Here is a 13,532-nt window from a genome sequence, read left to right on the forward strand (position 1 = left end):
CCCGGTTCTCTCGGCTGCAGTTAAAGGTCAAGGGCCCAAACCAATGACACTTCTCACAACCGGTGTATTCTCACCTCCGGCTCCCTAAATGAGCACCCCATGTGTAGTAGAATGGGGTGCAAGTCCTGGGTCACCCCTAAATTTCCTCGTATTGAGGGGACAGTTTGTGTAAGGGCTTCTGCGGGTTGGAGTGGAGTTCTTACCACTTGCCATCTTGTGCTGTGGATTTGCTGTGCATTATAATGAGGGTCTTACTTTCGGTGTCAAAGCCTTCCAACCGCCCTTGTTCATGGTCTTGGGTGGCAGCTCCAGAGCCCTGTGGGGCGGCCGGGCCACCCCAGGGTCAGTCTTGAAGACTGGGGTGCATCTGCACACACTTGAGATCTCCCCTCCAGTCAGTTATCCTCCTCCAGGGCACAGAGGCTCTGTTGTTGCCACAGGCTTCCTTTCCTGCTGCAGGGCTTCCAGCCAGGATGTCGCTCTGCTCTCTGCTGCTCTCCCTTAGAGCCAACATCGCCACCTTGGCCGCGTGGTCTCAGCTGCCAATCTTCTTACTGGCCTGGGTGGTCGCCTGCACCTCTCCAAAGGTATAGTTGCAGCTGTACTCGTTTGAGGGCTCCCCCCATCTACTCATCATTAGGCCTCTGGGGGCTGTGGGGAGATTCAGATCTTCTTTGTGGCCAGGATCTTACTCTCAGCAGGTGGCTCTTGTCCCCGCTGCTGTCCCTGGGGACCTATGCCGTCATCTGGGCCTTGCGGTTTCGCACCTGCACTACCCAAGGGGTTTCTTCTGTTCTTCCCTCAACTGAAGGGGGGGGGCACCTCCACCATCCGGGGCTTGTCTGGGTCCGGGTGGCAGATCACCACGGCCAGCCTCAGAGGGACCGCCAAGCTTCTCGGCCCCACCTGACTAGCCATTTCTCTTGTGGGTTGCTGTGCTGTCCCCCGGCTGGGAAGCTCCTTCATTTTGGGGAAAGACCCCAGGATCCCCAAGGTCAGCCGCTCCTACTCCACCGCAATGTAGGGCAATTAATCTGATGGATGCCTCAGGATGAGGGCTAACGGCTGCAGTGCTCTGCTTTGCGCGCCACCGCCATTGCCTTTTTTGGCCATTCCTCCAATGAAAACCTCCTTTAGGGCAGTGGTCTTTCCTCATTGCTGGGGAAAGGCCTGGGGAGAATATGTTTCATGATGTCCATATCTCACTTTGTTCTTTTTTTCCTGGTTGATTGAATGACACAATTCCTGCCCATTAGATATATGACTCTGAACCCCAAAAATAGCCTGGTCTGGTACAGGACTGATCATTTATAAAAGTGGTCACCATAATATGGGTCACCGTCAACACACAAGTTTTAGAAAACTGTTATAATAAGGTTGTTGGTACACTTAAATCTTCTGTAGTAGATTTATTTTCATCCTGTTGGAAAAATCTTTTAATAAAGTTGTCCATATACTTATGTCTTCCTAAATAGATTTATTTTCAACAAGACCTCTGCAATGCTCCCTGGAGGCGAGCACAATTGAACTGATCTCTAAGGAACTCCACGTGTGGTAGACAAAGATAAACATTCCAAAGTAAGACATTGTATTATAGAAAAAAACCATATCACAGCCCAATTACAGTGTGGGTGCCAACTAAAGAGTAGAGTAAGGAGTATTGGTATCAATAGCTGTACTACTGAAGAGAAAAATATCGATAGATTTTCTCTACCTAACTCCACAAGTATGTATCTTGATGATATCAATATTTATATATATTTTCAAGGTTTGTAGATGTCGAGTTTAAGTTAGTAAATTTACACTTCTCTATATGCAGATCCCTTTCAATATTTTTGTTCTAGGTATTAGTATTCCAGCTATGATATTAATGTCTAAATATATTCCCTGCTCAATATTCCATACTACAATTCTAATTACATCTTCCTCTCCTGTTTCACAAAGAGAGCCATACAATTTCATTTTCTAATTTTAATTTTTTCATTCACTTTTACCTTTTTGAGTCATTTAGTTCTCATGATAATATTCTGTTAATTTGCACTAGGGCGTGAACGATTGAGGACCCGATTCACAAAAGTAATCTGAGACAAGATCCTAACTTTACGACTTTCGGTATTCACAAAGGGCATTTAGGAGTAGCAAAGTTAAAAATCCTAACTTTGCTACTCCTAAATGCCCGTTGTGAATACCGCAAGTCATAAAGTTAGGATGTTGTCTCAGTTAAACTTAAGTTTTGGTCTTAAGTTAAAATTAAGACCAAAACTTAAGTTTAATTGCGACAAAATCCTAACTTTACAACTTTCGGTATTCACAAAGGGCATTTAGGAGTAGCAAAGTTAAAAATCCTAACTTTGCTACTCCTAAATGCCCGTTGTGAATACTGCAAGTCATAAAGTTAGGATGTTGTCTCAGTTAAACTTAAGTTTTGGTCTTACACAAACTGCCATGATATGACACATTTCTGGAATGAAAAGCTACAATGACCAAAAAAAGACTTTTAAATCTTGATGGTTCTTCATTGCAATTGAAAGGCAAGACTATTGCTGATAAGCAAAGCACCAAAACCACCCTCAAGTTGAAAGTTGAGAATGCCCCTAGCATACGTCTTCCTAAAAGCCAAATCCACAGGGACAAAAAGTGAATAGAAAATAGGAGATGAATGTGACACATCTTCCTCTTGTGATTGCCTCCTATATACATGGTTCATACAGGAACTGACATCACAGGAAATCAGTCCATTTCATCTTGGATTGGGAACCTTGGAAAATATCTTGTGGACAAACCACCAAGGGCTATTCATAAGGTTTATCCACCGGCCTTTCCTGGATTTTATTTGGCAATGAAGAAGATCCGTTTTGCAATACGCTGAATTCTGCAGTCCCACTACTGCCCTCTATGGCCAGCGCACCAAGTGGCTCATGGAATACCCTAACTCCTAGGTGACCATAAGCGCGAGGACGCCAGAAGTATCGAGGAGGCGAGGACGCCCAGCAGTGCATGGAGTGCCCCTTCCTCCTTTGAATGCGTGAAGTGTCTGGTAAGCTTGTGGTACTGCTCTCTGCACAGAGAGATATAAATGTCATGTAAATGTCATGGTACTTATAGAGCGCACTGTCACCAGACGGTCACCTTGCGGTGTCGCCTATGCGGTTTCCTGGCGCTGATACTCATACCGCTGTGGAACCCCTCCTGGCTTTCCCTGTGAAGTGTACACTCCTGGGCACCCCCAGGATGAAGCCAGGCATCCTTAGCGCTGTTGGGGCCGGTGTGGAGGCTAAGCAAGCTATTGCCCAGAGTTGCAGCGTGGGGCCCGTGATTAGAATAGACACCAAGGCGAGAATTAACAGGTCCTAGGAAATTGAGCCCGAGACCCCGCCGAGGCGGGAATCGAACCCTGGTCCCTGGCCAGAACTCTGCATCAGGGTCTGCCGCTCTAACCATTGAGCCAGAGATAGCCACAGATGAAACATACATAGGCCCAGCATGGATCTGTTGAGTAAATTAAGGGGCATATCATCAAGGCCATGCGATAATTATCGCTCAGCGCTCTTAGCGCGAGGATAATTATCGCTGGCCAACTCTGAATATTATCGCGGAGATAGGGCGCTATCAGTAACGCTTATCTCCAAAGCGATAAAATTCAGAGCGCAAGCTGCCAATTGTGCGATTATCGCTGGAAATACAGCGATAATCGCACAAGGTTTGGCGAAAGCTTGCTGATAGGGCAAGGCATACTTAGCCATGATATCCACCTTACATAGGATATCATGGCTTAGTCAGTTTTGAAGCAGGCGTAAGGAAAGTAGCGATAACAGAGGTTATCGCTACTTTGCTTGTCGCTCTGCAGGTTAGCGTGCCCATTGATAATTAGAGAAATGTCGCTTAGCGACATTTCTCCAGTTATGTTAGGGCAGGAACACCCACTTTGCATCTCATTAGAGATGCAAAGAGGGGCGTTTGGGGGAAAGGGCGATAATGCAAGGATTTACGCGATAGCATGACCTTGCCGATTAGGCGATAACATTATCGCCGCTTTCTGTCCGAAAACGGACGCTAAAGCGGCGATAATTTTATCTCCGGGGCTTGATGATATGCCCCTCAGTATTTTAATGTCTACTAGAGTCCAATGTATGAAAAACAGTGTTTTTGTTGAAGTACTAAATTAAGATCCAATTTAATTCTGCTGAGTTGAAAGCAAATTTGTAGATATACGTTACGACACGGTGGATCATTCCATTCTCCTTTCCCGTGTCGGGGCGGCTGGTATCAGGGGAACCGCTCTGGTTTGGTTGGCCTCTTTCCTGAGGGACCGTACCCAGGCCATCCATCTGGCTAACTACTCGGCATCCTCCGTCAAGGTTCAGTGTGGAGTTCCGCAAGGATCCTCTTTGTCCCCTTTGTTGTTTAATTTGTACATTTCACCTCTTATTTTGGCTCTTCAGCAAATGGAGGTCACTATTTACAACTATGCTGATGACCTCCAGCTTATTTTCAATTTAGCTTCCTCCCCAGACTTTATTCATAATTTTCACTCTGTTATGCTTTTCATCAGGGACTGGATGAACCATAACCATCTGAAACTCAACCCTGACAAGACCGTGTTGGTCTTGACAGGTGGTTCCTCCAGTCCCTGGAATTCTCACATCTGGCCTCCTTCCTTGGGTTCTCCTCCTATTCCCTCTCTTTCGGTTAAAACTCTAGTAATACAACTAAATGCTCACCTCACTATGCACCTCTCAAATTAGTTCAGTTGTTCCCTCATGTTTTCTCACTCTCCGCACTATCTGTAAGGTGTCACGCTTTTTTCCCTTTCTTGCACGTAAATTGATCTTGTCTGCGATGGTGATCTCCCGTTTAGACTATGGCAACGTTCTGTACACGGGCGTCCCTGCTTACAATCTCAGGAGACTCCAGCTTGTCCAGAACCAATCCGCCCGACTTGTTTACAATCTGTCCAAGTCGCACCATGTCACTCCACTGCTCAAAGCGCTGCATTGGTTGCCTATTCAGGAACGTGCCCTGTTCAAAATGGGTTGTATTACTTTTCGGGCTAAGGCGGGGACAGCCCCGGCTTCATCTCTTCAGAGGTCAAGGTCTACCTTCCCAGTAGAGATCTGCGATCGTCTTCGCAATCTCTGCTGGTTGTCCCTCGATTCAGGAAGAAGAAGTCAGGTGGCGTCAAATTCTCCACACTAGCGCCTGCTTTTTGGAATACCCTCCCTTTCCCTCTTAGATCTTCTTCTCACTATTTTGAGTTCCGCAAAGCGCTGAAAACATTTCTTTTTGCTCGAGCTTTTTCACATTAGTAGTCTGTTCTTCTCACTGCCCCATAGTGGTATCCCCAGCGCCAAGAAGCCGCGTGGTAGAAGTGCGCTTTATAAATATTTTAATTTCAATTTAATTTCAATTTAATCTGATATATCCTTGAATAAATCTTCTTTCCCTAGATAAATTATTCAGTTTTCCTACTCTCCACCAGTCTTGGGAAAACATTTCCCAGATATGGAGCTAGTTGTTTTTTTAGTAATCCCCATATATTAAGAAGATCAGATATATTGTCATTTACAATTCCAGTTCATTATTTATGTGCAGCTAGGATAGTGGGGCCTATTTGCACATTACTTTTTGTAGAATGTTTAGTAGTACTACAACCTACAAAAACTATTCACAAATCTACCTGTGGATGTCTCTGCCTCCAACACTCTGGTCTTTTATGTGTGTAAATCTCTGACCAGACTGTAGAGTTCACCGCACATATATACGTCTGCACGTTTATGCTTAGTGGTAAATGTGGGAGGGACAAGTGGGGAGTGGCTGGAAATGGAAAATACCTAATGGAAGGGTTTAGGGAGATTTAAGGAGATGGTTAAGGGAGGGTTAAGGAGAGTATTAGGGAAGTACATGCACTCACTCACAAAAGAGTAAGTCGTTTCTATTCACAAATTACACGTCTATAGTTACTATAGACACAAATTGCCCAAAACTGTTGTAAATGTACTTCAGCTTAGACGTGTAGGAAGTCCAGCACCACACATGGCCAATCCCTAGTAGTGCGTGGTCGGTGATTCAAATAGAACCTCACAGGAATTATTATTAAAACTAATTCATTCAGCTTGACTTTTTAAAAATACATATAATTGTAATTGTTTCCCCCTAAAAAATTTTTACTAAAATAAATAACATTTAATTATAAAATAGTTTATAACATTTTCCATATAAAATAAGAAAAGTATAAAATAAATATAATAGAAATATTTATTAATTGAAATTGGGAATATATTTAGAAAATAAACAATAAGTTGTATTTAATTTTTTTAATTACTAAATATTTATTTCCAAATTCAGTTAATAGTGCTGTAGCATATTTAACTTTGTTCTAAGTTTAAAATAAACACATATAATTAATTTACATTAAGATTTATGATGAAAATATCTGTATTTTTTTTCAAAGTTGAATAAACTTTTTTGCTTTTCCCTAGATTTTTAAATGAGGAGATCTCCACCCTGGTGGCGGAGACCTCTGCCTACCTGTGAAAGGTTACTAGTAGTGACTTTACACTCATAAATTAGGCTCCATTCTAAGACATGCAAGTCTACACTTTGTTGTATCTTTACATTCAGAAAGAGAGAATAGCCAAAAATAGTAAAGTTACTACAAAGAGCAAGAGCAAATTTACCTGTGTAAATTTACCCACATGAAAATTTGCCTTAATAAATACAGGCCAATGACTTTAGTGTTTAAAAGCAAATTCACACTGATTTAGCATTTTTCTAAAACATCTGAGCATAACAGCATTTTGACATAGGAGCTTTAATGTTTTTACTGTATGTTAGGCTGCATAACTAATTACGCAATGTGTTTCAACTATCTGCAACATAAAAGCACATTTAAATTAATTAGGTTTCTATTTATGCTTACACTTAGGGTCCGATTAAGTGGTTGCGGACAGGGTACTCTGTCACAAACGTCACCAATTACTTTGTCCGCCAAACTCTTGGTCTGTCCACCTTATTTAAAGTTGGGTGGACTGTCATCAATTAGCGGTGCACCTGCTAGCTCTATTGACCGAAAACGTACTCCTTTGGCCTGATGAAGTCCTGCCATTGGAGGGCAGGCATCACACTGCACACACTATTTAGGGCGGAGAGACTGATGTCCTTTATTTCTGTCCGTCACCGTCAGAGAAAACATGGTGGCGATGATACGAAAAATACAAGTAATGACCCACACACCCAGGAAAAAAATCTCACTGAGTGAAAGGGTTATAAATTATTTGTTTTTCAAATACAAACTCCCACTTTGGGAATTTATTCTTCAAAAACAAGACATTTGGTGGATGGCTGTGAAAACCAGTGCGGTGGTCCACCAAAGTGTATGTACTTTAAGATGAGCCAGCATGTCAGTGGTTTCTCTGAAGGAGCAGAGATCCTTGCAGGACCGGCACCAATCTCTAAATTTGTCGGACGGTAGTTCCCCAGGGTGGCAGATGTAATGACTTATGCCACCCTGTAAGAAAGTCATCCCTTGTGGCCCTGTTGACCCCCATGTTTTGACTGATACTGGTAGTAACTGGCTCTGACTGTGCCATGTAACTATAAGGAGGGGCAGTATAACTTATGTTTTATATGCCCTGGTGAGGGAAAACCTGCCAATTTCGTTTTCCCCATTGTAGACAATTACCCCCATCGACTAACATTGGAATATTTTATATAAGTATAAATATTGCTTGGAAGGGGCTGAAAATGTCATTCAAAGGCGGGCAGTGATAGATCCAACAACTTGCCAATGTTGAATTTATCATAACTAGTACTGAAAAGAAATTATAGAACTTTATTTTCTGAAAGCCCAAAATACAGCCTTCAGGCAGCCTTTGTTGATTGGTCAGCCCTAACAGGCTTAGCCAGGCTGCTTTGATGAGGTGATAAGTGGCCTGCATAGAACAGAAGTTATCTGATGAGGAGAGCTCTGCAGCTGCAAATAACAAGCCAGGTTGGGGGCGAGGGAGGCTGGGTAAATCAAACTGGGCTTCAGAGAGAGTAGGACAGTAAGGAATGCCAGCCAGGCCTACCCCCCCCCCGCTTCATGTAACTCAAGCCAGATGGCAAGCATGGTAATGAAATTTGAAGGCGGTGGTAGGTGAGTGTTAATGGAAATGAGCCACACTAGTAGGTTGGTTTGGCCAGCTCTTACTCCAAAGGAGAGAAAATCTCCATCTTGAATTTTAAAGTGCAATGCTTTGTGGGACAACAGTATGGCACACTTTGGAGGAAGCTGTCATGCTGGAGAGGTGGGGAGAGGTGTGGAGCTGCGGCCAGGGTGACTGACTCCGGAATCTGGGACCAGGGTTCGATCCCCGGGGCCGGCGGCAGGTTAGACCAGCACCATGTGACTCTAGGCAATAGATTGCTTAATCTTCCCGAGGGCCCCCAGCGCCTAGAAACCCTAACGGGTGACTGTTCGCGCTTTACAAATGTGGATTATTATTATTATTATTATGCTTTTGGGTGGCACCCGGCACCTCATTGGGCAGGGGTGCCCCCTGCTTGGCGCCACAGATCAATGAATAAATATGTGAGAGCTGCTTAGCAACTCAAATTTGCTGCCTGAAACTACGAGAAGAAGAATTGTCCTGCTGGAACCCTGGTCTGCACCACACAGGATTGCTCCCTGAAGGACTCCTGTTGCACACTTGGAAGTACAGCCCTGAGGACTTTGCCTTGCTTCAAAGGGATTAAGGAGGGGACTCCCTGAAAGCAACATGTTAACAGAGATTCCCTGCAGCATCTCCCTCAAGACGTCCCCAGCCTGGAGGACGTCAGTCGACTTTTAAGGATGTGACCAGGTGCATTGTGGGAACTGTAGTTCCAAACTTCCAAGGACCATATCAAAGGGTCTAGACTTTTGAAAATCTGTTTTGGACACTTTGAACCCTAAAGAGGAACTTCAAGAAGAAGTTTCAGAAGTTTGAAGAAAATTGGAGAAATGCTTGGAAAAGCCTCCATAAGTGGACAAACCCGACGTCGAGAGCCAAGCCGACTATCTTCAACCGCGACCTGTCCTGGATTTCAGGTTCGTCCTGCTGAAAGCTCCGGAGCTCCAGACTTCCAGGTTTTTGACTGGGGCCTCACGGAAAAGAAATCCAATGACGTTGAAATTAAATCAGCCAGCCGGAGGGACTACACAACATCGAGAGAAAATCCTCCACAAATGTTTGTAAGTCAGAATGTTAAATTTTGACTGAGGCTCCCGCTGTTTTTGACCAGGGCTCCATTGCTTTCAGCCTCAAGCTTTGACTTTGTCACTGTCAAGCATCACCAAATGTCCCAAGTTGGCGCTATATGTTTTCAAGCACTATAAAATTGGTTAATCTTTAACAATTCACATCTCTGGTTCCCTATATGGATTTGTGTTGCTTTGGTGTCATTATAAATATAAAAAATTTTCCTATTTCCTTAAATTGGTGTGGAATTTTTATTGTGTGTTGTGTCTTACTTATTTAATGTATTGGTGTTTTTAAATGCTTTACATACCTTGTCTCCTGAGTTAAGCCTGCCTGCTCGCAGCCAGCTACCAAGGGTTGAGCCAGGGGCTAATGTATTGAGACCTTGTCTGGAACTTATGTTGCATGGGTGGTCTTATTGCTAGTGGTAGGTGCATACTTAGCCCTACCAATAACCCATCCTTCAACATACACTAACTAAAGGACTGCTCGCCAAACTTCAAATCAGGTCCTTAGACACAATCACTCGAAATAGTGTTCACTCATTGGCCCACATAAAGTGATGCACAGAATGCACATGACATCGCTAAGAGGGCTTGTATTGTACATTTAGAATTTTCAAATTCAAGACTGATTTTTAAACTTGCTTTTCGTCTTGATAAAGATAATGGCCGTAAGCAGGGCTGGACTGGCTGTATCGGCACCGGGTGTTTCCCTGGTGGGCTGCCAGGGTGGGGGCTGGTTTTGGACACCTCGGGCGTTTTTGTTACAGGAGGCCAGTTTTGCAGCATAGCTACAATAGCAACGACATGGTGCATATGACATAGAGATAACCTTTGTTAAGAATGAAGATCTTGAATTTTACAGCCCTTAGGAAGTCGTAGGGTGACTTACCCAAAGACGAAATACAAGTTGTCTGGTGCAAGAGGTGCTAATCGATTAACGACAAGATTTGATTATTCTGAAGACTGCTGGAGTACTTTCTTTTGAACTAAAAATCGCATATGCTCAGAGTTCTTGTTTCAATTGATGGTAATTTGGTGATGCGGGTTGACATCTCTACTCTTTGGAGCACTACATTGATTGTTCACATTTAAACTATTATGTATACTACGTTCTAGCGTGCCTAACTTCCCGTATTAACCCATATCAGTCTGAGCATAGCTGCAATATTTGCCCCCTGTAACAAAAGTGTTCTCCACACGTGCAACCCATTAGCCCCCCACACCAACGGCCCGCTGCGGCCGGGCCGATTCAATTCCCAGGGCCTGTTTGTGTGCCTAGTCCAGCCCTGGGCGTAAAAGCCAGAGCGAAACACGTGTTGGAACAATAGGTTCAAACGTGGCTAAGGAAGCCAGAATGTGAATATTCAAATAAAGCATGGAATCAAAGTGGCAAACCGGTGCCCTTGGTTTCTGGTGTTTCTATAAGCTTCTGCAAAAGTGCACAATCTCCCTCCTGTGGAATGCGCCGAGGGTTCTCTTGTTAGTCCTCCCTCAGCAAAGGTCCTTCTTGGTGGACACAGTGACAGTGTCCCCCAGAGATGCTCTACAATGAGGCTTCTCTGCAGGGTGCTTCTCCCTGACACCCCAGGATCCCACGTCATTGCCGCTTGACTGATCTTCAGACGGAAGCTCTCAAGGCAGGTCTCTGCACCATGGACATCTTCATACTGACTGCTGATTGAAGGTGGAGCAAACTTCAAAGCCATTTCCCTACCCCACAAAGCACTCCAATGTCTGGCACCAGATTATCTCCAGAGTGTTCCAAGCCCACAGGCCAACCAGTGTCCACAGGGCCTGCTGTCCCAGAGGACCAGAAGCATCAGGGATGAGGAGCACACTTTAGAACTTCTTCCATCTCGCCTCTGCTTGGAACTAGACCCCGCGTAGGCGCCTTGAGCCCCCTCTGCTCCATTCTGTGTATGGACTAAAATGTCTTCTAGTCACTGACATCAGGTCGGGCCCATGGGCTTCAATGATGTCACGTGCCCTTCCTCAGATTTAACAATTCCTCTCCTTAGCGCATTGAAACTGCCTTATGGACAGGTGGCCACTACACCAGTCCTGTACTGATGAAGAATGTCAGCTATATCAGAGAGATGAGCCAAAACATGTCTGTGATCAGCGAGCATTTTTGAGAGGTGTTGTCCATTAGCTTGGGTGTTTTACTTAGATTTTATATAACAACAGCTTCTCCTTGTACAGGTGGACTTCAGCGGGTTTAAATCAACATAGGAATATTTATTTTCTACTAAGGTAGACATTTTTGACAGACAAGAATAAACGAATTGGGCAGATTAAGTGGATAGTAAATGTGCAGAATGCAAAGGCCCAGGGCAGGCTCTACATTAAGGCATCAGTGGGAAGCTGCTGAAGGGTGCCAGCACAAGAGAAATCCACTCTGGAATAATGACCTTGTTGTTGGGCACGGCGGAGTGCCCAAACGGCAACATTTTATCTTGCCTGTGGCTCTGAAAGTCCTTGCATCAGAGCTAAACCAACCAGGTCTTCCTTTCTCTGCTTTTTAGAGCATTTCAATGTTTCCAGTGATTACCATTTCCTATTAATGTAAAGAGAGTTCTGGTCACTTTTAAAACCTCTGTACACATTTCACTCTCAGTGAGCAAGGCTGGCTAATAACCTGATTTACTTTCACAGAATGACTTCCTTTGCCAGTGCAAGTGCTGACCACAAAGGTGTTTTCTGAGCAATTTTTTTTAATTACACGAGTCCTCAGGGGGCTGATAATCCAAGTAATAATTTGTGGAATCAAAAGAATTTCCTGTTAAGCGGCTGATCCTGGCATTTTAGGAGGTGCAAATGTATTCCTCTCAAGGCAGAAGAAAGTGCCTTTGAAGGTTGGGAATGGGCAGGAAACGTCCTAGAGTGGCCACCTCACTCCCACGTCATCAGGGACACTCTTTCCAATCCTAGGGTTTTCACCTGCCAGGAACACAGCCACATTTGTTAATCTAATGAGGGCAGTGGAGCAGCCCACAACTCAAGCCAAGGCTGCCTGCTTTTTCCCACTTTTTGAACACTGCATTTCACAGCTGCAGGAAACCTGACAGACCTTTGCATAATACCTCAATATCTCAACCTAACGAGATTCACTTAGGGGCAGATTCACAAAAGTATTTATGAGTTTGGGCGTAGTACGTACTACAGGAGTTCTCTTTTATGTACTCTTACATGCCTTTGTGAGTCGCCTTTGAAATGTCCACCTCCTTCTTAGCTCAAGTGAAGGAGAACCGGGCCCTTTCTATCCGTAGTATGTGTATCTGAATATTAGCCTAGGGCTTCCAGTTTAGAAATATTTTAAGCCAATGCACAAAGGCACGTAAGAGTGCGAAATAGAGCATCACAGGAGTCCGGCTTGACGTGTCCAAAATGCCTTTGTGAATAAAGCCTCGATGTTTAGGTTCTCAGTTTCCATCACTTCTATTGGTTCGTATCATCACATACTACCTTGCTAAAGTAACGACAAACTGGGCAAAAATGTTATTTCATGGACAATTTAACGTCACCTGGTTTTGTTCATACTCAATTTACCGAGTCCAAGCTATATAAATATATATATGTGGTACCAAAAATCCAAAATATATGCCCTTCTGTTTAGCTGAGTGAGCTTTTTCTTGCATCAGCTAATCGGTACCGCAGGACTTGCATATGTATCGGTCCCGCGGTACAGAAAATATTTGATTGGCTGGCCACAACATTGAACAAAATGTAGCAGCCACTCTTACAGGAGTCACTCCCCAAATCCTGCATTTCAAGAAATAAAGGCACTGAAGGGGGCAGTGTGAGCACACCCTGAGTCCCTGACTCATGTGGCGGAGTTCATAGGTATCCCTCACTAATTAAAATAAATATATAGCCAATTTTGTTGACGGTACGTGGATACTACCACTAAGGGTGAGCGGTAAACTCCGCTCCGCCGGAAGAGTTAACAGAGTTTTTGTCGCTCCGCACTCCGCTCGGAGGGCGGAGTTTGGCAAAACTCTGCTTATGCTACGTAGCGGACTTTACCAGCACCCACCAATGAGGATGTGGCCAAGCGATGACTCAGGAGTTGTACATGGTATTTGATTACCATGTCCAAAGGTGCCTGCTGCGTCTGAAGAGTTCCCTTTCCAAGCCCCAGATGGCAGGAGGAGGAGGAGGAGGATGGTGCGGGCGGTTAGAGAGAGTAAAAGAGTGGGAGAGTATAAAAGTCAGAGTACTACTTGTGAGAAGTCACTCTCCGGGCCGGCCTGGGTTTCAGGACCGATCCTCGTCCAGATCGAGGCACCGGGTGTGGGCCACAACC

The 13,532-nt window shown here is 44.4% G+C and overlaps 1 long non-coding RNA gene across 2 annotated transcripts in view; it reads left to right on the forward strand.

Moving 5' to 3' along the window:
• Positions 1-13,532, forward strand: part of LOC144783474 (uncharacterized) — a 453,048-nt gene that overhangs the window by 307,039 nt on the left and 132,477 nt on the right. The window lies entirely within an intron of this gene.

This window comes from Lissotriton helveticus, chromosome 9 (assembly GCF_964261635.1).
Source record: "Lissotriton helveticus chromosome 9, aLisHel1.1, whole genome shotgun sequence".
In the NCBI taxonomy this organism is placed as follows: Eukaryota; Metazoa; Chordata; class Amphibia; order Caudata; family Salamandridae; genus Lissotriton; species Lissotriton helveticus.